At 42.1% G+C, this 23,559-nt stretch overlaps 1 protein-coding gene across 3 annotated transcripts in view; it reads left to right on the top strand.

The window, feature by feature from the left end:
- Fam110b (family with sequence similarity 110 member B) overlaps window positions 1–23,559 on the top strand; it is a 121,315-nt gene that overhangs the window by 63,500 nt on the left and 34,256 nt on the right. For all 3 annotated transcript variants that reach the window (XM_051197437.1, XM_051197428.1, XM_051197419.1), the window contains one exon: window positions 3,780–3,866. The gene's annotated coding sequence lies outside the window, so the exon portion shown is untranslated. The remainder of the gene's footprint in view (window positions 1–3,779; window positions 3,867–23,559) is intronic.

Here is a 23,559-nt window from a genome sequence, read left to right as displayed (position 1 = left end):
CAGATCTGTTTGAGAGAGAACAAATTACCCAGTGTCAGCACTTAGGTTAGCAGTGACAGGAGGGAAGTAGAGTATTGTGGAAGTTGGGTGCATGGTACTGGGATGATGAAGTTCGATGGCCTTTAAGCAGTGCTACCCTGTGTCTCTGTGCCTTGAGGCAGTGGAGAGGGGGGATGTTTTCAGCCTCCAGAAACTCTGAGTGGTTTAAGAAACACACAGCCCTTCTTTCATGACACCCCTGGTGCAAAGCCAATGAATCTCATGCGGACAGTGCCCACCGTGGTTCACTCCCGGCTGTTTCAGAGAGGCCAGCTTTAGGCAGGAGAGTTTGGTTTTTCTTCAGAAGTCCAGACACCCCTTCTATCTGACAATCCCCTATTGCAGACATAGACAGAACCTTGCTGCCTTTTAAAACTTAGGCCACTCCTCTGGGGAAGAAACATTGATGAAGTTCTATAATATTCTTATTTATGTATCTTTGTATATGCACAACTATTATTTATTTGCAGGGTTTGGATCATGTGGGCTAGCCCTGAGATATATCTCCCTTGCTTCCAAATTCTTAGTCTCCTGGAATACTCCAGACCTTTGTAAGGAGACGGCCTTAAAAGTAGATTGCTGTTGTCTTTTCTTTATTTACTGCCAAAGCTTTCTCCACCTGTAAAACTGCACAGGATGCCGTCTGAGAGCTGCACCCAATTGTTGTATGTTACTGGAAAAGCTAAAAAATGGTGCCTGTTCTCAGGAGCTGAGGATGGCTCATCAGGAATCACCGTGTCTTAAGGAACTTCTTACACCCTTAAATATGAATGTGTGCTTCGTGCCTTGCAAGGCTATACCTGTCTTCTGCTGATGGCCAATGATGCCATTTAACATAAAGGCTATATTAATAGCAGAACTAAAAGAACTTCATGTTTTTGCAAAGTAACCCAATATGCACTTTTATCTTCAACTTTATCATTTAACTTTTTTGTTCTTAATTCATTGAAATCTATCCCTAAGAAAAGAAAAATGGACTTTTTAGACACATTAAAATTTTGTTCATTCTACTTCAAATTCTGTAGCTCGTTGAAAGAAAAGTAATAATTCTGACCCATCAAAAATAAGTTTATCAGTGTGAATATGAAATATAATATTTTAAGAATTAAAGCAGCCAGGACTTGAGAGGCAGAGGCAGATGGATCTCAGTGAGGTTGAGGCCAGCCTGGTCTACAAAGAGAGTTCTAGGACAGCCAAGATTATTACACAGAGAAACCCTGTCTGGGAAACACACACACATACACACACACACACACACACACACACACACACACACGAGAGAGAGAGAGAGAGAGAGAAAGTATTTTCAGAGGGTTGGGGACATATGGGGACATAGCTCAGTTGGTAGAGTGCTTGACTATTATGCATGGGGACCCTAGGTCCAATTCCTGCTATCCCAAAACCAAAAATAGATAAAACATTTTCAGTATTTGATACTTTGTCTCCTTCTTGAAGCCTACGGTGATACATGTAGGAACCAGTTTGAATGTGGAAGGCATAGAATATGGTATGCTTCAAAACAGCAGGGCTCAACAGGTTCTGAAAAAAAATAATTGTCAAAAATAGAGCAAGGGGAAGTGTAGGCTGCTGGACACAGGACTTCCAGGGCAGGACAGTCGGTAGCTTGTGACTGCCCCTTGGGTACCTGGGATTCCAAAAGAATGGGGAGAGATATCATTTGCGGTTGATGACTATTTCAGGGTTGGCACTTTCGAAGTTCCCTGGATCTGAAAAAAGCTGTCATAGGTTTATTCCTCTTTCATTCTTTTACTCTGCAGCTTTTTACCACCACGAGCTATAGGCTGTTAACTGCTTTGTAAGAAAAAGATGAAAAGCCTAGTCCTTCTTGCAAGAAGTGTTTTCTTAAGAACAGACCCTAAGTAACTACTAGTGGGAGCGTGGGAACAAGCCTGTACTTTGTTTGCCCATGCCAGTGTGAGGGACTTGGTCCTTAGGAAGAAGGCAAAAGCAATGCCTCTACCCCATGCTTCCTACTTTGCACAGCACATATGCTAATCATGCCAGCAAGGCATGCATGTAGCCTCAGGGCTGTGTGTGTTTTGAAGTATCACCGTGTCCTATTTTAGAATACATGAGAAATGTAAACTATCATTTACTCTCTGCCTCAGCTGTCTCAGAACCTATATGTGCTTGCTGCCTGAAAAAAAGAAAAAAAAAATGTTATTGTTAATATGTCTGCATCACAGTAGGCTTGAAAGTTTTAAGAATGTATTCACTAATTTAAAATTTACCTAGAAAGAATCACCAAATGCTTCTATGACTCTTGTAGTCTGAGTAATTCAGTGATTAATTTTGGATGTATTCACATTGCCACAAAATACTCTTTCTGCTTTTGGGTGCCAGTAGTTAATTTGTCATTTATTTTCTAGATACTCAGTAAGGACAAGCTTGTAAAACCGGACCTTGAACAGTAAATCTCATTGCACCGTGCGTGCCATGACTAAGGCATCTGCTTTTCTGGCACACGTAGAAAATAATTTCTGAAAATGCCATATACTTTAAATTTAGATGTCCTTTAAGTCTTGATGAATTGGTAAGGGAGGGTCACTTTAAAGGCCAAGGATTCTTGCTACATTTTACTATGTGTAAAATCTCTACATGGAAATGGGTATCATACTTACCTTCCCTATGGCCTTCAGTCCAGGAACCTCTTAGTGCCCCCGGTAGCTCCTCCCCCAACCAGCATTTCTGCTTTCTTTGGAACCTTGGAAGTAGCAGCTTCTGCTTCCCACTCTCATAGCGCCCAACAGTCCGAGTCTACAAGACTGCTTCTTGTCTCCACTGGCCTGGGCAGCCAGCTGCACTCTGGCATGATGGCCACCGAAGCCACTGTCATCTTAGGCTCCTACCCAGACTACCTTCTAAGTAAATGTCCTCCAAGGCTCTGCCTTTCATGGACTTCTTGTCTGTGCCACATACACACTGGTCACTCATGTGTGCCTGCCTCATGTCCCCTCACCTGGGGCCCTTAGGATTTCTTGCACAGTTAGGCTAGATGGCTTCTCCTTGACTTTTCCTCCTGCCTAGAACCTGCTTCCCCAGGCCTTCTAGAATCTTCCCATTGGGTTTTGATTAGTGGACACATCTCCGAAGGATGTTCTGAGATAGTATCTATTTTTGTTTTGTTTTTCTTCCCTAATCCCTCCTCTCTGGGTTGTATATTCCATGAAATCCGATTTTGGCCTTAAACCCCCAGAACCTGGAATAGTACTTGGCTTCTGGAAAATGTTCAGTAGGTGACTGATGAATGAGTTAGTAAGTGAATGAGAAAATGAACAAATTCCTTGTAACATGGAAGTCCTGTGGCAACCGGGATCTGTGCTCCAGCCTGCTGATCGAGTCTTACCCAGGCTTTCCCTGGAGTGGGCCTGGGTCTCCTGCTCTGTGGATGGGAAGAGCCAGCCAGCCCCGAGGTTGTGTTTATGTGATTTCTCTAACCTCACTTTACATGGTTCTTGTGGCTTGAAATTGTTATTGTGGTTAAATTCTCTCCTAAAAGCAAAATAAAAGCAGGCGTTGAAGAGTCGAGTGAGGTGCCTTATAAATAAAATACACAAAATGAATGCATTTGTGTTACTTACATATTTGCTACCTAGTATTTAAATATACATTGGCTAATTTTTAACAGAATCACTATTTTATGATGCTAAATACATTTAATAATCTTCCTATTTTTCCAAATAAATAACACTAGTAGCCTTCTCTTTCTGTGTTTTCAGATATTTCCTGCTGCGGAGAGCACTTTAAGCAAGGAAGGCTTTCCTTGGCCTCTGCCTGCATTCTATAAAATACTCATTGCCTTTTCGGTAAGTGACAGCTTTGCTTTAATCCATTCTAAGCAGCAACTATTGATTGTCTCTGAGCTGTGTCATTATTCTATTAAGACAAAGAGCCTGGGGTTTCCTGTATTTTGCTCTCAGCCCCTAAGTAAACAGATAAGCCCCACCACTGCCATTTCTCATATCTTATCTGCATATGTGCTAAGAATTACAATTGCTATGTACCGTAGTACCTGTCACTCTCCTCCCAGGTATTCAAAAGTTCCCAGTCATGTGCCTGGATTTGGAGACAGTATTAAAAAGTGAACAGTTTGCTCCTGAATGAGAAGCAGACTGTCTGAGATCCGGCAGGAGATGATGAGGTGGGTCCTGGGAGCTGATGTGGGCAACTTTGTTGATGCTCATCGTGAGACTCAGAGTGGTGAGAACGGAGCCTGAATTCCAGCTCAGAGACCAGGAGAGAGAGCACCAGATAGACAGTGCAGGTCAAGCAAACTGCAGCCCTGGCCCTTTTTGCTGTCTACGGATAGCAGTCAGTTCTCTTCCCAGGCCAAGCAATTGTGAGGCATTTCATCAGAGCTACTGAGCCAGATTTTATGTGTGTATGGTTAGAAAGATGCCACATATCAGCTGAGCTATAGGCACCAGCTCTTAGCCTGCCTCTGCTTAATTCTGATTGGGTCAGCTCAGCGTGGAAAAATTACTTAGAGTTGTGTTTATAACCGTTTACAGTTTTCTCATAAGTGGCACGCAGACCTACTGACTGCTTATTGTATCTCAGCCTCATTGACCTTCATTCTTACCTAAGTGCAAGCATTATGTCTGGGTTAGCGGCATGACCAGTACATATATAATCACATCACTAGCATTTTCCGTTGTTCTCAACAGTGCATTGAGGATGACATTGTTTTAGAGTACACACTGGGTGTTTGAAATGACTCCTCCCTGTTCATAGAAACTAGAATGAGAGGTGAAGTCATCGAGTAATAGGATATAAAATGATCTTACAGGCTTTTTCTTCATTTTTCTAAGTTTAATTTTCCTAGAACATGAGAAGCCCTGAGCATGCGACCTCAGTCAATTTTAAAAGAGTTGAGGGTGCCAGTTACTGAGAGGCCCTCATGAGGCCGCAGTTTCAGGGAGCAGGCTTAAAGGTCCCTTTGTTTGTAGTTTCTTGCTATCTTAATCAAACTGAAGTAACTGATAAAGTCAATTTCTCCTTGGAAAGATAACTTTTTAAGAACTTGCGTGCGGTAGATTGTATTCTTTTTTATTTTGCCTACTAGATGCTTGAGGAATCACTGGGAGTGAGCATAGCCCTTGCACACTTTCTGGTGTTAAGTGATCCCGACTGAAAAGGCATGCTAACTTTCCACAAACCCCCTTTTTCAAAGTTTCCTCCATAAAGAGCCCTGTGTTCCCGGCAGTGACTCAGCTTCCTTTCACACCAGCACCTCTGGCTTTTCTCTTCCCAGAGCAGCTCTTTGCCAAGAGAATGACTCAGAGCTCAGGTTCCCCAGCACAGTCAGGTGGGGCTCCCCTTGGGCCCTCTCTGCTGACCTTGAGCAAGATCTCCTCAGGAACCAGGGCAAGTCAGCTACTCTAATGAGACTCACGTGCCTTCGGGCCAGCCAGAACTTTTAAGAGGAGGAGACAGATAGGGCATTCTCTTGAACAAGCAGTTAAGGTTTTAGATGTTCATTCTAGAGAGCTTTCTGTAAGAGATAGCTAGATGGCCTGTGCTTTAAAAGAAAATTGTCCTGCCAAACGGGAACTATAACACTCATTTCGAAGATTTAGGATACATTTCTTGTGAGGTTCAAAAGAACTATTGATTATGATTACTGAGTTACCAGTTAAGATATATGGCACATTTAAAAAATCAAGTAAAAGACTAATCAAGTCTTTTTTTTTTTTTTAATCAAGTAAAAGAGTGATTCTGTTGCCTTGTGTACGCCATTGTCAATCATTCAGAGTTATCTCCATAGAGACAGATTGTGATTAGTATCATGGTCAGTGTAGTCACACGGAAAAGAAGGTCAGGCTGCATCTGAGTCCACAGTGTGGAGATGAGCACTGTGCTGGAGGTGACTCATACTCATCTGTCCTTCATACATGCCCTAAAAGCCAGCCTTAGAATCTTCGCGTGTAGATGAGGGAGGTAGGACTATGTTCGCCAGCCTTTCAACAGCATAGCAAGATGCCTGAAGTACAATGTAGAGAGAAAAGGTTTACTTTGACTCACAGTTTGGAGGTTCCAGTCTGATTGGCAGATCCATTATTTTTACGTGAAAGTGCCATTTGGTAGTAAAGGGGAACATGTGACCCAGCAATATGGCCCCTTTAGGACTAAGAACAAAAGAGGAAGAAGAGAGGGTGACTTGCTGTAGTCTCCTAAAGTATACTCCGCTGGTGACTTGACTTCTGCTACCCGGCATGTCACTGCGCAGTATCATCCCCTGGGAATCCAGCCTTTGATACGTAGGCCTATGGAGAGCATCAATTGTCCAATTCACTTTGCAGCAGGGATCAAAGAGATTAAACCTCAGACCAAAGGGCAACCTTGTGATTAAACCCTGGGCTCTAATGTCAAACCTCTCTAACCTTGACACTAGTTGATTTCTCTACAGTAAAGGCGTGATACATGCAACAGAAACATTGGTTGTGGGAACTGTGCAGTGAAGAAAATAGAACGGAAAGGTTATAGAGAAATGGGAATACCTGGTGTGATGCTGGAATGATTCCCTATATTTAAGAAAGGAAAGAGAGAGTTTATAAAGCTAAGAACTGGGGGCAGGGAGTGGGGAGGGTGAGACTCTAAGAGTCTGCACATTAGAAGAAATGGGCAACTATGGTTGCTGCTGTGGGCCAAAAAGAATGCAAAGCTTGTTTTTCCCAAAACCACTGAGTGTCTACTGCCATTTCTAAGCATGGAGTAAAAGAATGATCTATGTACTGAGATGTGGCAAGGAGATACATACGCAAAGGACCATGTGGTTGGCCAGTATCCCCCAACCCCGCTTTGGTCTTTCTCTTCAATAACATAAGATGAAAACGTACTAAAAACTCAGTTCTTTAAAAATAAAGAAGTTTCTTTAAAAGTAAATAAATCCACTCTTGAAGGTGTGGCAGAAAGCCCGAAAGTATTTCCTCTTTGTCAATGGAGGGCAAACAATTGCTTCTATGATGTCTGGTCTCTATACTCTCCACGAATCACTGTCTTGAAATGGTAATGTATTAATTGTGAACTTGCCAGAATCTGTGGGCATCCGGGCATGCCTGTAAGGGATTTTCTTCATGAGGCTAATTGATAAGAGAAAAATCCATCGCTACCATTAGATCACTCTCTAGACAGGCGATACTGAAGGGTATGAAATAGAGAAGAGGAGCTAAGCATTAGCATGCGCTCATGACTAGCTGTTCTTGATACAGACTCTGTGTGACATGCTTCTTCAAGCCCTGCGCCTTGACTCCTTCACTAGGGTAGGCAGAAGGAATCCTTCCTCTCAAAGTTGCTTTGGTCAGGATACTTTCTCAAAACAACAGTAGAAGAAACTAAGACAGTGGATTTAACTCTATAGGACACATTCAAAGCTACCTTCTCATTTCATCCCTGACCAGTCGGGCAACTTTCTGTGTGGTGGTCAGTGGGGATGCCTTTAGAGACAAAGCCTCCTAGGTGACTGACCTTCACCTGGTGTCCCTTCAGGTATCAGGTCCTGCTGACCCTCCCCTGAGGCAGCCTGTGCTGTGACCAACTTTCCTTCCTAGAAGACTCTGTTACTGATTTAGCCCTGTGCCTGTTTCTGCTATTAGCCTGTATTCTCAAACCAGCCCGATTATCAATCAGAAGTTTTTATTGTCTCATTTCCCTGCTCCTGACTTGTTCAGCAGTGTCGCCTTTGTGTTGATTAATTTAAATTACAGAGCTACCACTTATCTAACCTCTCCAGTCTTATCCCAAGTCAGTGTCTGTAACTTTTCCACTGTATGCCTGGCTCGCTGCAGTTTAGGGTTGGCTTCTCTCTCTCTCTCTCTCTCTCTCTCTTTGTGTGTGTGTGTGTGTGTGTGTGTGTGTGTTATCAGAATCCTCTAATGTTTACCCATTAGCAGCAAATCTGTAATTCATATAACAATTGTCTTTACAACTTAACATGAAATGTGCTTATTGGCCATCTTTCTGTCTATAGCAGAATACCCGAGACAGGCTACTTAGAGAGTAGGGAGAAGTCTATTTAGCTCATGGTTTTATTCAAGCTCAGCACCATCTGTGTACAAGTGCTGCTGAAATTAGTACTTCCTTTAAGCATTTTTATGCCTTATTTCAAATTATATGAGAAAATCATTTCAAAACTTGCCATTAAAACCACAATCATTGACTCAAACACACCAGAGAATGCGGGGAAGCAGGAATGACTTTCTTCTAACCCTGCAGGTTTGGCTAAAAGTCCTAGCAACTTTTGAATCCCTGAGCATAAGCTAGTCCTAAGAACATACCATCCTGAAGTGGATGGAAGCAGCTTGCACTTGCAGCTCCGTAGCCGTTCTTGGAATGGAAACTTTATTCGGTAGTTCTTGGGTGGCCATGCTAAAGTGGCATCTTCATAGGCCTAATGTAGAAAGGATAATGGGGGTGATAACATCCTTTCTTCTGGAAATCATCGAGACCTCTGACAGCAAAGAGAGCTGCAAGTAGAACCTGAGTCAGGCCCTCTTTGTGAGGAAAGTTCCACTTCAGCTTTCCCTCCCCGAGGGAAGGCTTCTTAGCCCTACATTTGTACCTATTCAAAGTAGTATCCTGCGTCTTGCTTTGGGAGAGTGTGCATGCCTAGTCTGTTAGTGTGTGAGTGCATAACAGGTCCTGATCATGACCCATTGGACTGCAGTTCATTTCTTTTGCAGCATTCTGGAAGATTAAAAAACACATTATGAGTATCAAGTTGGTTTTAGCTCTGGATATGTGCCTTGGCTCAGTAAAGAGGATTTCAGGTGTCTGGGACATTAGAACTAACACAGGAAAAGAGAGGCCAGTGTTTCTCAACTGCCTTCCTCAATATGACAGCAGCAGCTTGAATAAAACCCAGTGTCTGGGGCTCACATACCAGCCCTGAGATGTCAGTGAAAGATGGCAGCCCATTCACCCTCTCCCTGGGTGGAGGAAGAAAGGGGACAGTGAAGTCAGAAATGAAAAGGGAAAAAACAAAAAAGCAGAAACCTCGTGTTATCTATAGGTTGCTTTCCACCAAATGTCATGGTATAGTTATGAAGGCTGTAGTTCATTAGAGAATATCATCTAATAATGTCGCTAATTAAGTATGTTTTTGCTGCCCTTCCCACAGGCATAAAACAAAAACTAGTAACTGTAAGATGATAGATCCATTTATTTGGTCTGGGACAGTCACTATCTTCATAATGATATATATCTTTTGACATCATATTGTATATACCAGATACATACCGCCAAATTTACTCTCAAATAAAATCAATTTGTAGGACTTGGGCTTAAACTGTAAATAAGTCATATGAAGTAGCAATTAGAGCACAAATGTCAATAATGATGCTCTTTGAAAAGCTGGGGGGTGGGTATCACTTGTCTACTATTTGCAGGGCTCTGGGATTGCTCTCCAGTACTGAAAAGTAGGAGAAAATGGGGAGATGCCTGCAGACTCAACTGAATCCAAGAATTATTTTTGTTCAGAATTCAGCTCCCCTAGAGTTGTGATTTTGGCTCCAATTGGCTGTTTCCTTCCGATGCAAAGGTCTGACCACTCGTGTTGGATTATTAGCGATTGGCCTAATCCAGAGCTGCCTTCTAAATATAGATTGGACAAGGTCCATCTCCAAAGTACACACACCGAAGCTCAGGCATTGCCTCCCCACCAGTGTTCATACTTCCTGACAGCTTCCAGTTGTATGTTAACTCATGCTTCATGGGTCCAGTGCTGGATGGACCTCTGGGTTAGATGGAGATTCTGAATCTATTAAAACAGGGAAGAAAAGATAGCTAGGGCTTCTTTTCCTGCTTCTAGTTCAACAATTGGTGATATATATATATATATATATATATATATATATGTGTGTGTGTGTGTGTGTGTGTGTGTGTGTGTGTGTGTTTAATTTTAAAATGTGTTTTTCTTTGAGAGGAGGGAGTGACACCTTTTAGTTAACCATTGAGAGTCTTAGAAAACTTACACAGGGCTTTTACAATCATCTTGAAATTCAGAAAAATGTGTATGTTCTGATCAGGACCAACGGGCTACACATCTGCTTTTAGAAGGAATGAGGAATTGTCAACGGGCTACACATCTGCTTTTAGAAGGAATGAGGAAATGTCTAGGAGCATCACTGGCACATTTTTCTATTAACCATTTGAAGACTGTGTGCTTTTCTCCCCCTCCAGCATCGATGTCTCTGTGACGTACCTGCTGTTGGATTTTCTGGCAGTGGTTTGCCCCACCTGCCATCCTTAGGCCACTCAAATTCAGTAGCACACACTAGTTTACCTCATGTGACAACAGCATCTTTTTCATAATGGGATCACGTGCCCTCTCAAGGGCGGTCAACAAGAATATCAGGCAACGTGTCCTGCCTCAGTTAGAGCCTTTGAGAGCATTCTTATTTTTAGCAGCCTTTAGTTACTAAGCATTTGATTAAGAGATGATAAGCGCAATACAGAAAAATGATTATGAGTATGCCACTTTAAATCTGCTTTAACAAATGGGAAAATTAAGAGATCACTTGAAGACATTTTAAACCAAATTTGTAGCTTACTGGGGTTTCCCCCACTGCACCCTTGGAATGATACTTGACATGCATATTTGCTGTGTGCCTTATTAATTTTAAATGCACAGTTGTGTTCCTGAGTATTCTATGATGATTGACACTTGCATCTGATTGATACCCTTATTTTTAATTCTGCTGAAACCTGGCTTTGAAGTACTATATGAGTCAGGGTTTTCTACAGTAACAGAAATTATAGATGAATCCCTCCCTCCTCCCTTCTTCCCTTCCTCTCTTCTCTCTCTCTTTCTCTCTCTCTCAGACACACTCACACACACACATACACATGCACACGCATGAGTGCATGTGCGTGCCTGCACAGGGGTCTTTATTAGAATGATGTCCAAGAACCCAGCAGTTATTCAGTCCATGAGGTCGAACGCCTCAGCTGGTCTCCAGTCCAAAGAATTAGGCTCTAGTGCCAGTGAAGGAATGGACTTGCTAGTGAGGGTGGGGAGAAGTGGGAAGAGAGAGCAGAGGAGAGGAAGAGAGGGAAGGAGGGAGGGGGAGAGAGAGAGATTGAGATTGGTTCCTTTTCCTGTGTCCTTTATATAGAGAATGGGATGCAAATGGACACACAGCTTTGTGTGGCAGTGGTTTACAATATATTGCAAGGGCAGTTACAGAGTTTCTATTTTGCTTTGCCTCCATTGGCAGTTCCCAGGGGCTGGACGTGGTAGAGAGCTATTCATGTGTATTTGCTCACTTAATTCTAACAATAGCAGTACTGTGTAATCAGAAGGCAAAATTTAAGGTTTCAGCACGACTTGTTTGGTTGCAGACCTGCCCCTCTTAATCACCTTGTCCGGAAGCAAAGGAGTGATGATTTCTGATGTCAGCAGCTTCGTGGCTCCTGGAAATGAACATTTTCTTCTGATTTGGAACCCATGTTGTTTAGTAAGATTAGATTTCAGAAAGGTTTTTCTGGACCAAGGAAGTTGTTGCCTTTTGTCTACTGCCGTGGTTTGGATATCAAATGCTCTAGTTTGGATTTTAGGGGCCCTCATATCAAAAGTGTGCTGCTACCCAGGCTGGGATAGGCTGGGTACTGATAGAGCTTTTAGGGTGGGGAGCCCAGTGAGAAGGGGCTAGGCAATCAGGGCAGTGCCCTGGCCATGGGACACAGCCCCTTCCTCTCCTTTGCTTCCCAGTATGGAGAGATGAACGGAGCCTCTCTACCACAGTCCACCATGGGGTGGGAAATGTCCATCAACTCAACTTTTTGATAGTGCACCAAGCCAATAAGCGAATCAGTTGTCCCACTTTAGGCATGTTTGCTACATGTCCTCAGAGAGGTCATGCTCATGTCGTCAAGGTCCACAGCAGGACCACCTAGCTTCCAGATTACTTGTTTGAGACTGCCAGCATTGGTAAGGTTAAAAGATTTGTCCAGTGGCAGCATTCCCTAATACCTACTACTTAGTCCCCAGTACCTACAACCTTGGGTGGCTTAGAGATATGTCAAATAAGTGCTGATAAAATGGAATTAAAGAAAATTTTATATATTTTAGTCAATGTACAGATCATATCAAAATTTACCCCGTTTAATATGTTCAGATTATATCCATTTCATAATTGGTTTAAGGAATGATCATAATTTAGTTTCTTCATTAAATCTCACTTTACTGCATGTATGTGAACATCCAATCTATATAAAACAATCTTCTTTCTCCCTAGTACTCCTCAACAGTCAACATTATTTGACAAATATGATAAATTCTCAGTTCCAAATAATGTTTAAAATCATATATCTAGTTTATAATGCCTCCAATAAAGTGATATTTCTAGACAAGAATGTTCGTCTTTCATAGTGAAATTGTGAACTGTGAATTCAACTTTCTTACTGTAAAGGTTATCTGTATCCCTTTATTTTGGGAAGAGGTTGGAGTTCAGGGTTGGAGTTCCAGGGTGCTATCTGTAAGGATGCTTAATGTATTAAACCATGTGATAGTTCTCTCATTTCCCAAACTTTAGGACGGTTTGTATCTCTGTGCGCTGGAATGTGTGCAACTGACAAGAAAACTAAATATCAAGAAAACTAAATATCATCTTAGAATACTGGCTTACAAACATCATCTTAGAATACGGCCTTTGTGTTTGGTGGCAGTATGCGAGAGGAAAGGCATCAATCAGGGTGTCTCTGAAGCAATATTTTGTGTGAAAACTATCAAGCACAGTTTTTTTCTTTTAACCCTGGCCTTTGGATGTTCATCAGCTCCCCTGTAACCAAGATCCCTTATAAATCTGTTGTGCTTTTGCTGTTTTATACTCTCCTGTGCATGAATACTTTCTCTGACAGCATGAGAAACCAGTTCTGTTAACAGCAGTAAAACCTCTCAGTATGGTTCTGAAGTTTTAGGGTTACAATCAGATGGTTCAACAAAAGACAGGAGAAGCTGAAATAAAAACCTTCATAGCTGAGTGGTTTTATTTCACAGCTACTATGGAGTCTGAATCCTGCCCATTGCAGGCATCTTCTTACATCACCCACTGGAGTCAGTGGATTTTAGTATAAAGGGTTCATAAAGTATTTAATCCCTTGAAGGTCGTCTGTGTCTAGGCTATTAGTTCTACAGTACTGAGGAAATTGGGGTTCTTTCTCAACTTTGTCTTTTGCATTGGGGATCTAAAGGTAGATGACTGATGTTTTCATCTGATGGCTGCTTTCTTCCATTGTGCTTCTGAAATAGTGTCTTCATGTCTAACACAGTTTTATGGCTAAGTTTACTTGTGAGGGCTTGGGTGGACTTCCTTCCCACAGCAAGGTGTAGTGGAATCTGAACTCACAAGCATTGACTTCTGATGAGTATCCGAAAGGTGTCTCTTTCCTTTTTCACTCTTTTTCCTATTAGAGGCTATGGTTTTGTTTTAGGATTCAGTTTCCTATGATATGTAGACCACAAACAAAAATAAGGCTCAAATTAATGTCACTTTGAAAAGACACTTGTGGTTTGCATAGGTATGGCCCCAATAGACTTACGTAAGTGAGTGCTTGGCCCATAGTAAATGGCACTTTAGGTATGGCCTTGTTGAAGGCAAGTATGTCACTGTGGAGGCAGGCTTTGAGGATTCATATATGCTCAAGCCATACCTAGTATTACGGTTCACTTCCTGTTGGCTGTGGATCAAAATATAGACCTCTCAGCTACCTCTCCTGTACCCTGTCTGCCTCCATGCTGCTTGCCCCCTGCCATGATGATAATCTACCCAATTAAAGGTTTTTCTTTATAAGATATGTGATGGTCATGGTGTCTCTTCACAGCAATCGGAACCCTAACTAAAGCAGAAGCTGGTACTGGAGATGGGCTGACTATGGTTTCGTTTGGAGGAATTTGGACTTTGCTGATTTGGTTAGAAAAACAGGGGAATGAATGCTTTCAGCACTGCTAAATGGGCTCTGTCAGTAGCAGCATGGAAGACAGTGGTGCTCAGAGTTATTTAAACTGCAGCAACTTGGCTCAAGAGGTTTCAGAGGATTTTACTATGTTGTCTTGAGACCATTCTTGTGATATTTTAGTGAAGAATATGGCTGCTCTTTGCCTTTGTCTGAAGAGTCTGCCTGAGGCTAAAGGGAAGATATTTGGTTAATTCCATTGGCAGAGGAAATCTCCACATAGACTAGTATAGATTCTGTTGTGTGGTTACTAGTGATAACTCTAATTAAGATTTATAATGAAAAGGATCAAGCTGAGCAAGGAAAAATACAAAATGTACAATTTAAGGAGAAAAGAATTGCCAGGAAATGGAATGTTACAAAACTTTTTGTTCGAGGAGATAAATGGATTAAGAAATGGGTTAAAAGGATTGGTAGCTTCAGGGCATGATCCCACTGAGCTATAAGGTTCCAACTTATAAAAGAGAAACTAAAGAAAAGCTGGGTGTGGTGCTGCATATCTTTAATCCCAGCACTCCAAAGGCTGGGGCCTTGATTGAGGCCAGCCTGATCTATGCACCCAGTTTCAGGACAGCCAAGCTTAGGCATTGAAGGAAGTCATTGAAAACAGAAAGTATAATTGAACGAGGAGGCCATGTTCCAGCCCTAGCAAGTAGCAGGACTTGGCAGCTTCAATCATGTGGTTCTGGATTTATGGTCAAGGCTAGAAGAAGGAGGTTATAGAATCTTCCTCCACAATTAAGGAAAACCACTAAGACCAGGTAAATAGCTGGGGTGCTCTTGTGTGGAGGCCCAGAGAGGCCATTGCATGAAGCTGTGAAGGTGAAGCCTGGATTGCCTTGGAGACCCCAAGATGTTCAAGTTTCCAGGACCACAGGCTACCTAGCAAGGAAAACTACTAATATGGAGTGGAACCAACCCAAGAGAAAGAATTGTGTTGCAGTCAACAAGCCTGAAAGGAGTTGGAAAGCTGAAGAACATTTTGACATCAGACATGGAGATGCAGAGTTTAGAGTTTGCCTGGGTGTTTTTCAGTCTTACTTTGGTCCAGCATTTCCTCACTATTGTTCCTTTCTTCCACTTTAGAGTGGTAATGCATGGCCTGTGCCATTACATGTTATAAATATGTGATCTGTGTTTTGATTTTGATTTCTATAGGGGATTACAGTTAATTGCTTGAATCTCAGAAGAGACTTTGAACTTTAGACTTTTAAACATTGCTGAGATTGTGATCGATTATAGGGACTTTTGAAGTTGGACTAAATGCACTTTGCATTATGTTATGGCTAAAAATCTATGGGGGCCAGGAAATGGAATGTAGTGTTTCAAATAGGTATGGCCTCATAGACTCACTTGTTTGAAAGCTTTGACCATTGGGAGTGGCACTAATAGGAGGGGTGGCCTTGTTGGAGTAAGTGTGTCACTGTAGAGACAGGCTTTTCAATCTCATATATGATCAAACCACACCCACTGTGACAGTTACTTCCTTTTGCCTGTGGATCAAGTTGTAGAACTCTCAGCTACCTCTCCAGCACACTGACCGCCTCCATGTTGCCTTTCTTCCCATTATGATGATAATGGGCTAAACCTGTGAAACAGTAAGCCAGTCCCAATTTAATGGTTTTCTTTATAAGAGCTGCCATGGTCATGGTGTCACTTCATAGCAATAGAAACCCTAACTAAGACAGCATTCATTGGGGGAAAACTAAGCATTATACTTAGTCTATACATAGGCTTTGAAAAATATTATAGAGACTGAGTCATTTATTAGAATAATTTAAATTGTTCTTATTTACTGTAGAGCATAAGGTAACTTTTGGAAGAAAGAATTTCTAAGACCAGGCTGCAGCTCAGTGCTAGAGTTGGCCCAACATGGATAAGGAGCTTAGATTGATCCTCCACAAGGAGAAACAGAGGCAAAGAGATAGAGACCTAGCATTTGCCATTATGACACTGCTTAGAACAGTTTGCCTTTTATACATGTGTGATGTGGTTTCTATCCTTTTCATACATCAACAAAGTTGGGTAGCACCTTTTTGCTAGTTTTATTCAAAGCAAAGCTTAAGGTGTCTATGCTCTTCAAACATTCCTTTAAGCCATCTCAGTGACATCATTTCATCATTTGTAAAGATGGATATGAGTCATCCTCCCCCAACACACACACACACACACACACACACACACACACACACACACAGTGGAGGATGGGATGGATACTGTCTAAATTTTAATGTTAGTAATACTGACAAATAGCAGCGATAATTATGACATGTACCCTTTGTAAAACATTCCCAAGATGATCTCATTAATCCCTACTCTGCCCCTTCCAGACAGATCAGAAAGCCAGAGCAGAGCCAGGTCCATCCCTGTAGTGCTATCTTCTCCTCAAGAAGAAGGCTTTGCAAGCTTAGTTAACCTGAGTGAGGCCATCTGCTAGTCATGTCCATCGTCTCACCATACTCTGTCCAAATGTCAGTGTTACTCTAAAGGGTGATGTGAGACATAAGGATGCCGTTGTGTGTGCCCTCAGTGGGAATTACGTTTGAAGCACAGCAGAATGGACACATTTCTTTGAAGAACTATGCCCAATGATGACCCTCTCCACCCCACTTCAGGAGGCATGTGATAGTCTCCCTTTGTTTCCAGCTGAGGAGAGGCTCTGCCTTATGTGAATGGAAGGGTGTATAAGTCACCACTAGACATTAACCACGAATCATTCACCCCTCAGCACACAGGAACCTCCTGGGGAACCATGGCCCCTCATTGCAGCATGCATGAGGTTACAAGGTCCCGTCTTTGCCCCAGCAGCCCATTTTCCCCCAGATCCAGCAACAGAAGTTTGCAGTCGGATTGTCTCAGTCATAGCATGTCTTAAAGTGAATTTGGGGCCTCATTTTAGCACCAGCATATCCTGAAGAAAACATTGCTGATGTCCTCATGCTGTTAGGCAAACCAAGAAGTAAGGATACATTTAAGATTAGGTAACTTTCAAATATCAAAGCTGGCTTCCCAACTGACATTCTCATAAGATTAAAAGCCCTGCCCCAAATTATCATTGGTCCTGACCCTAAAAATCCAAAATTCAGGCATCCCCTCTCACCCCCATCCCCATGAGGTCTCTGGGATATGAGAAGTACATGAACAGATCTCACTGCTGCAAAGCAGCTGGTTGCCATGGAAACACCTTAGTACTTTATAAACCCTTCTGGCTAGTACTTGGAGTATGAACTCTATACTAGTTTTAGAATAAGTTAAAATTCCCATCTACAATCAAACTCTTTTTTTTTTTTTTTCTAAAGCATCCATATAAACTGGCAAATATCACGATGGTATTAAATGTGATGTGACTAATGGCATTAAGGCAGACCTGTTATCGCCAAGTGGGCCCCCCCACCATTATTGCGCCTGAGCAAGGCCACCATCTCACCCCACTGTTTTAGGCGTGGTGGCAGAACATCTGGAAGGCTGTAATTTTATTTAGTTGAACTGTACTGTTTGTGCATCATTTTGTACTTTAAATCCTAACAGCCTTAATGACACACTCTGTATTTACCATACCTGTGTCAGTTCCAGGAAAACATATATAATTCCAATTTCCACATTGACAGTAGCTTTGATTTGCAGTGTTTTTATACTACTTTCTTCTTTTTTGTTTTGGTTTGGTTTGATTTTGGCTTTTCGAGACAGTGTTTCTCTATGTTGCCCTGAAACTTGCTCTGTAGACCAGGCTGGCTTCGAACTCACAGAGATCCACCTGTCTCTACCTCCCAGAGCTGGGGTTAAAGGTGTGCCACCACTGCATGACTCTAGTTCATTTCCTAATTGAAAGGAGGGAGAGATATCTCAGGAGGTGAGCAGAAATCCTCAATGGTATAATGACTTATGATGCAGTTAAGCATTTAAATGTAGTTTAAAAATGATAGTAATGCAGATATAAAATTATTTAAACATAGAATGAATGGCGGAATTTAAACTTGTCTTTGAAATTTAGGAAAGCTAGTTTACTTACTGAGTCTGCTCCATTCTTCCTTAATACATAATTCAGCTCTGATCTCTGCCCCTTCTGGGCCTTTTTAGTACCACATTAATAGACAGACAATTATTATTTAGTATACACATTGTTAAAATTTATTTCTTGATAGTGCCCCACTACACTGTAATTTGATTGTGGTGGACTGATATTTCCAGCCAGCAAGCAGCCATAATTGTAAATAGTAGAGCATGTCTGTCTTGCCTCTCAGCACTGTTTGTGCCTCTTGCTGCCTGTTGCCTTCCGGCTGCAGGCTGCACCTGGAGCCAGGAGGTGGTAACAACCCTCTCAGTGAGAATCCCAGAACACAAGCTCCTCTGAGTCCCATGGGAGACAGACAGCAGAGCCATAATTGGAGCTGCAGCAGTGGCCGACTGGTATTTCTGCTGTTTTCCAGGTTCACAAACAACATTTAAAATTTAAAAGCTCCAATGAGAACGCTACTTTTATTCATTTTCAAGACAACTGCATCTTAATTAATTGTAACTTCCTCACCAACACTTTTTAAGTGTGTATTTACATGAAAGCAGAATGAAGTTGCTAAAAGAACCCACCACTGTGTCAGTGTAATTCAACCAGTCAACCCCCACCATTTAAAAGACATAGTTGGACCAATTGTCAGAACTTGAAAAACTTCACCTAAAATTATGCTTGAGAGCAAAAACATTGAGAGATAACAAGGTTGCCTTAAAATTTCAAATAAAAAGTAAACTACAAATGAGATCAATAAGGACTTTGATTGCAGTGCTACAAGTTTTGCTCATTTTTATATAATTTGATTTTCAAAAGTAGTACGTGTTCCCCCTGTATGACATTGCTTCAGAATACATTCTGATTCACTGATTAGGAGTATGCTTTTAAGTATGGTAACAACTGTAGACTCAATGACAAGATTTCCTAACTGTGAGAAGGATTGCATTGGGCAGTGACTACTGTTCATTCCCTTTATTACATGAGTTGATTTTCATGTGAGATTTCATAGTGTAGCTCATGTCTGCCTCCTACATCACCTTCTCCTCTTCCATTCTTTGCCTGCTGGTATCCCCTTTCTTTATATTTCTGGTGCCAGTATCTCCATGTTCTCAACTTCTTCTGTCTTTCCTTCCCAGGGGTTGCACATCTCCACCTTCCTATTGCACGTAGAGAGCCCCAGATGTGGTGGGTGTGCCAGAAACCAGGGTGGACATTTAACTGTCACTCAGGCCAGGACCTTCAAAACCATGAGAGAGGTGCACAACCTGTAACACGAACAGATTTGTACTATTGGAAAGCCTTTTGTGTCACATCAGCTCTCTTGTAAACATAAACTTAAAGAGTTATCTGTTTTGTGAAATATATATTCACCGTCTTTACCCTCTCCTACACAAACAAAACTGTCAAAATAAAATGTTCTCTTGAGTCTGGAGTGAAGATGCCTGTAAGGAAGGGTTGATCTGGAAGGGGGCTCAGTAAGGAGGATGGACAGAGGCATGATGACTAGAAGATCGTCTCAGACACTATGAGGACCATGGACATGGAGACTAGATGACCCTCTGTAACTCGGTCCATGGTGTCTGGAAAATGCCCTGCTCACAGTAGAGGATGCAGGCATGGTAACCAGATGACCCTCTGTAATTCTGTCCAGGAGGACAGACATATAGACTAGAAGTTCCCCTGATCACAGTGGATGAGGCAGACATGGTGACCAGATGACCCTCTACTGCTTTTCAAATCCTGCTTGTCCACACTTCTGTAACCAAGAGCAATTTGGTGACTAGGAAAAGTGAGGTACCTGGAGCTGCCTGTGTAGATCTGAGAGGCCTCCAGAATGCTAATAAATGCTCAGAAAGCTAATGTGACTTCCAGACAGCTTTAACCTCAGACTTGACTCAAAAGAACATTGAATTGCAGAATGGTAGAATTTCTGGACTATTGAGGACAACGGCTGTCCTGGAATTGCTGCTGCCCTTACCCCAAAATGCCCACCTCAGGGTGTGAGGGTGTTCCAGTCCCTCTGTTCTCTCCCCATCCGTCATCATTGACTCTCCCGCCCTCCATGATCTGGCTTTCCATGGATCCTGAAGTAGCATCCACCTCTTACTTCACCATTTAGTGAACTGCAGCCAAAATGAGAGTGGTTTTCACTCTGAATGCCTTCTGTCTGTAGGTTGGCCACTAGGCATGGGTACATGACAGCATGTCAGCTCACTTAACCCTTGCAGCTCCTATTAGAGACTAACGGCGGAGGTTTTGTTGTTGGGGACCTAGCTAACAGTAGACAGCACTTTTTAGTACAGCACCCCTCTTTCAAATGTGCAGATATCACCTCTAGGCGGAATGCTTCCCCTTCATCTTTTTCTAGTAGACCTTGACCTCTGTGTGGCATCTGTATAGCATTCCAAACCACTCCTCACATGAAGTCTGAAGCTTGGCCCGCAGTCCTTGCTCTACAAACAACTGTTTGTCAAAGTACCAAATGAAGGAGTGGACGATTAAGTCAGTTACCGATTACTTAACAGTACAGGCACCAAGAAAGACTGAATTCTAGTTTGACAAATTTAACATAATATTTACAAGAATAATCTTCTGCCGAACAAATTTGGCCATGGCAAGAGTCTGTGGAAATAGAACTATTAAAGCCCCCCGGGGCTTAATTCACTTACTAGTCGGAAAGAAAGACACAGTAGCTGTTCCTAACAACGGCCCTGAAAATGACATTTCCGTTTCTAAGGTGTTAATCCTGCCCAGAGGCTGTGCTCAATGGTTGGGTATGATGGCAGTTTAGAGGCTGGGGTGGCTCACACTCTTCTCCACCCAAGCTCCACTGCCACAGTTGTAGGAGGGCTGTTCAGAAAGGAGGTCAGAAATCCTGGACAGTGGCAAGATGCCCAGGACACTGACAGGCCATCAGGCTTTCTCTGTACCACCAGAGACACAATGTTGCAGCTTTGCCAAGGCCGGCAGGGCAGACTGGCCTGGTTTCTCACTCTCAGACTGAATAACATCCTACGGTCTTCTTGCCATTAACCTGCCTTTTATGTAGCCAACTCATTATGGGAGTGAGTGTAGCCTGCAGCAAACACTTACTGTGATTTATTCCAGACACTTATTTGGAAGCCCAGGGACCGACTCGGGGAAACTGTAGATGCCACGCCCTCCTGTGCCTGTGTTTCTCTTCCAATGCTGCTTGCTGAGCAACACAGGGAAACAGAATTCCCTCAAGGATGGCTACATGAACATCAGAAAGACCTAAAGCTTCCCTTCACAGGAACAATTTATGATGTGAAACTCATGGAAATTTGTTCTGCTCTTGGTTATCTTAAAAAGAAGGAGGAGGAGGAATGAATTAATTGATCAGAATTATTTATTTAGGAAACGCTCCAGGGTAGATAGTTCTCTATCACCCCTGGCGTTGTGGTGGGAGCAGGAAGTAGGTGCTGTGGTTTTATAGTTGGAAGATTGTAGAAAAGCGGCAGGACGTCTGTTTACAGAGAGACTTTATGACATCATTATACACTTTCAATTGTAGAGAAAAGAGACTGGTTAAGACTTTGAACTTAGTAGGTCACACAGAATGTGTAAGTGCTGGCATCGTAGTTAAAAATATAAAATAAGTCTTGCTCTGCTTCATGCATAGTGAGTGTTTCATTGAGACTTAAGCAAAAGCATCTGTTCGTCAATGCTGTCTTACCTAGTGGTATTCTTTCTTATAATTTATTTGTTATTACATATAGACAATTTATGATTTCCTAAGTGGCTGAGGTACTAAGTGGCATTATTCACTAATACAGTGCCATAACTAAATCGAGTCAGTGAATGTGCCCATTGCCTCAGATGCTTAACTAACTATGTGTGGGGCTAGGCTATTTGAAAGTAATTACTAGTAAGTAATTTTGGAATCTATAGCATGTTGTTATCTATATTCACACTGGGGAATACAATTTTAAAAAGAAATTTCTCCTTGAGAATTGGGAACCTGGAGAAAGGTCTGCTTCTTAGTCTGGAAAATTCGAAACTTGACTTCAACTTCATTTTTGGTCACATAGTATGATTTCCTTGCTCTTTCAGGTGCAAGTTAACAGAGTAGAAAAATCAGATTGGAAGGACTCGTTTTTCCATTGTTTGAGAAAAATGTCCACAGAATTATGCTGTGAAAGTTTGAGTGAGACTGCCCCCATGCACTCACGTGTGAACACTGACTTGGTCCCCAGTTGGTGGCACTGTTTGGGGAGATTTGGGAGGTGTGGCTTTACAGACAAAAGTGTGTCACTGGAGTGGGCTTTTGGGTGTTTGTCGTCTTACTCCACATCCAGTTTGTCCTGGATGCTCCAAGCCTGTAGCTGGTATGGGAGCCCTCCGCTTCCTGCTGCCAAGCCTGCTGCCCGATGCAAGGATGGTAGACTCGTCCCTTAGAACTGGATGCCAAATAAAGTGTCTCTTCCTGAAATTTGGCCATGGGTTTTATCACACTGACAGAAAAGTAAATAATACAGCTGGTTATACACAAAACTCTTAACTTATTAAAGCAGCAATGTTAGATTGTGCCCGATATCTTAGAGCGATGGGAAGGGAGACAAAAGATGTGCGTGAGGGACGTTCAGGGAGAACAGAGTCTGAAGCACAGTAGCCCAGCACGGAGCTACCTCAGGCTCTGTTTAGACTGTTATTGTTCTCAGTGTAGCATCATTTCTAACTCCTCAAACTGATTGTACATTGCTACATGATTATAATAGTTCTTAAACTTCATGTTATATTGCTATTGAATAATGTGAATGCGTTCATCTTAATAAACCTACTTTTATGTTTTGTATTATTTACCACTCTGACTGTTCCTTCTTGTAAACAGAAAGCAATCTTCTAGGTGTGCATATTAATTAGTGCAGTGGCAGCCCCAGCTCTCATGTGCCATTCTGAGCTTAGAGCCAGCATGGAACTGTGAACTTCATCCCTGAGCTGCTAAGCTTTCATTCGGCGCGTTATTATTTGTGTGTCTTTAATGTGAATTTAAACATTTTAATTACTGGTTCTTTAACTCAGTAGATTAGAAGCAGATAATAGAAGTAGATAATAGAAGCAGATGTGATTGACAGGTGTTGGGAACTTCTGGACATGAAGAGTAAAGACCATAACTAGCAGCCAGATTTTATGTAGAACACTAGGAGTCTAAATAACAGACATTAAAATGCTTCTGTTGTTGAAATAATGCAGTGGTATAAATGATCAGTAAGCAGAGGTGTTCAGCGACCTCCATCGACTGAGAGCTGGTTCCAGAGCCCCTCAGATGCCAATATGTAAAGGTGTTTTATGACATACTCTACTGCGCATCCTTCTGTAGAGTGAGTATCATTCCTAGATGCTGAATGCCTAAGATGCTATGTAAGATGCCGTTGAACTATCCTATTTACAGGGAAGACATGAGAAAAGATCCATGTTCATCAGTACTTAAGTTTTTCTCACATGTTTTATTTGTAACCTTGTGTTTGACATTCTATTAGGCACGTGCCACATCTTACTCAGTTGATATAAGTTAAGTAAGT

This window comes from Phodopus roborovskii, unplaced genomic scaffold (genome assembly GCF_943737965.1).
Source record: "Phodopus roborovskii unplaced genomic scaffold, PHOROB, whole genome shotgun sequence".
NCBI classification, from domain to species: Eukaryota; Metazoa; Chordata; class Mammalia; order Rodentia; family Cricetidae; genus Phodopus; species Phodopus roborovskii.
The sequence above is the reverse complement of the archived record's forward strand: the minus strand, read 5'-3'. Positions and strand labels throughout refer to the sequence as shown.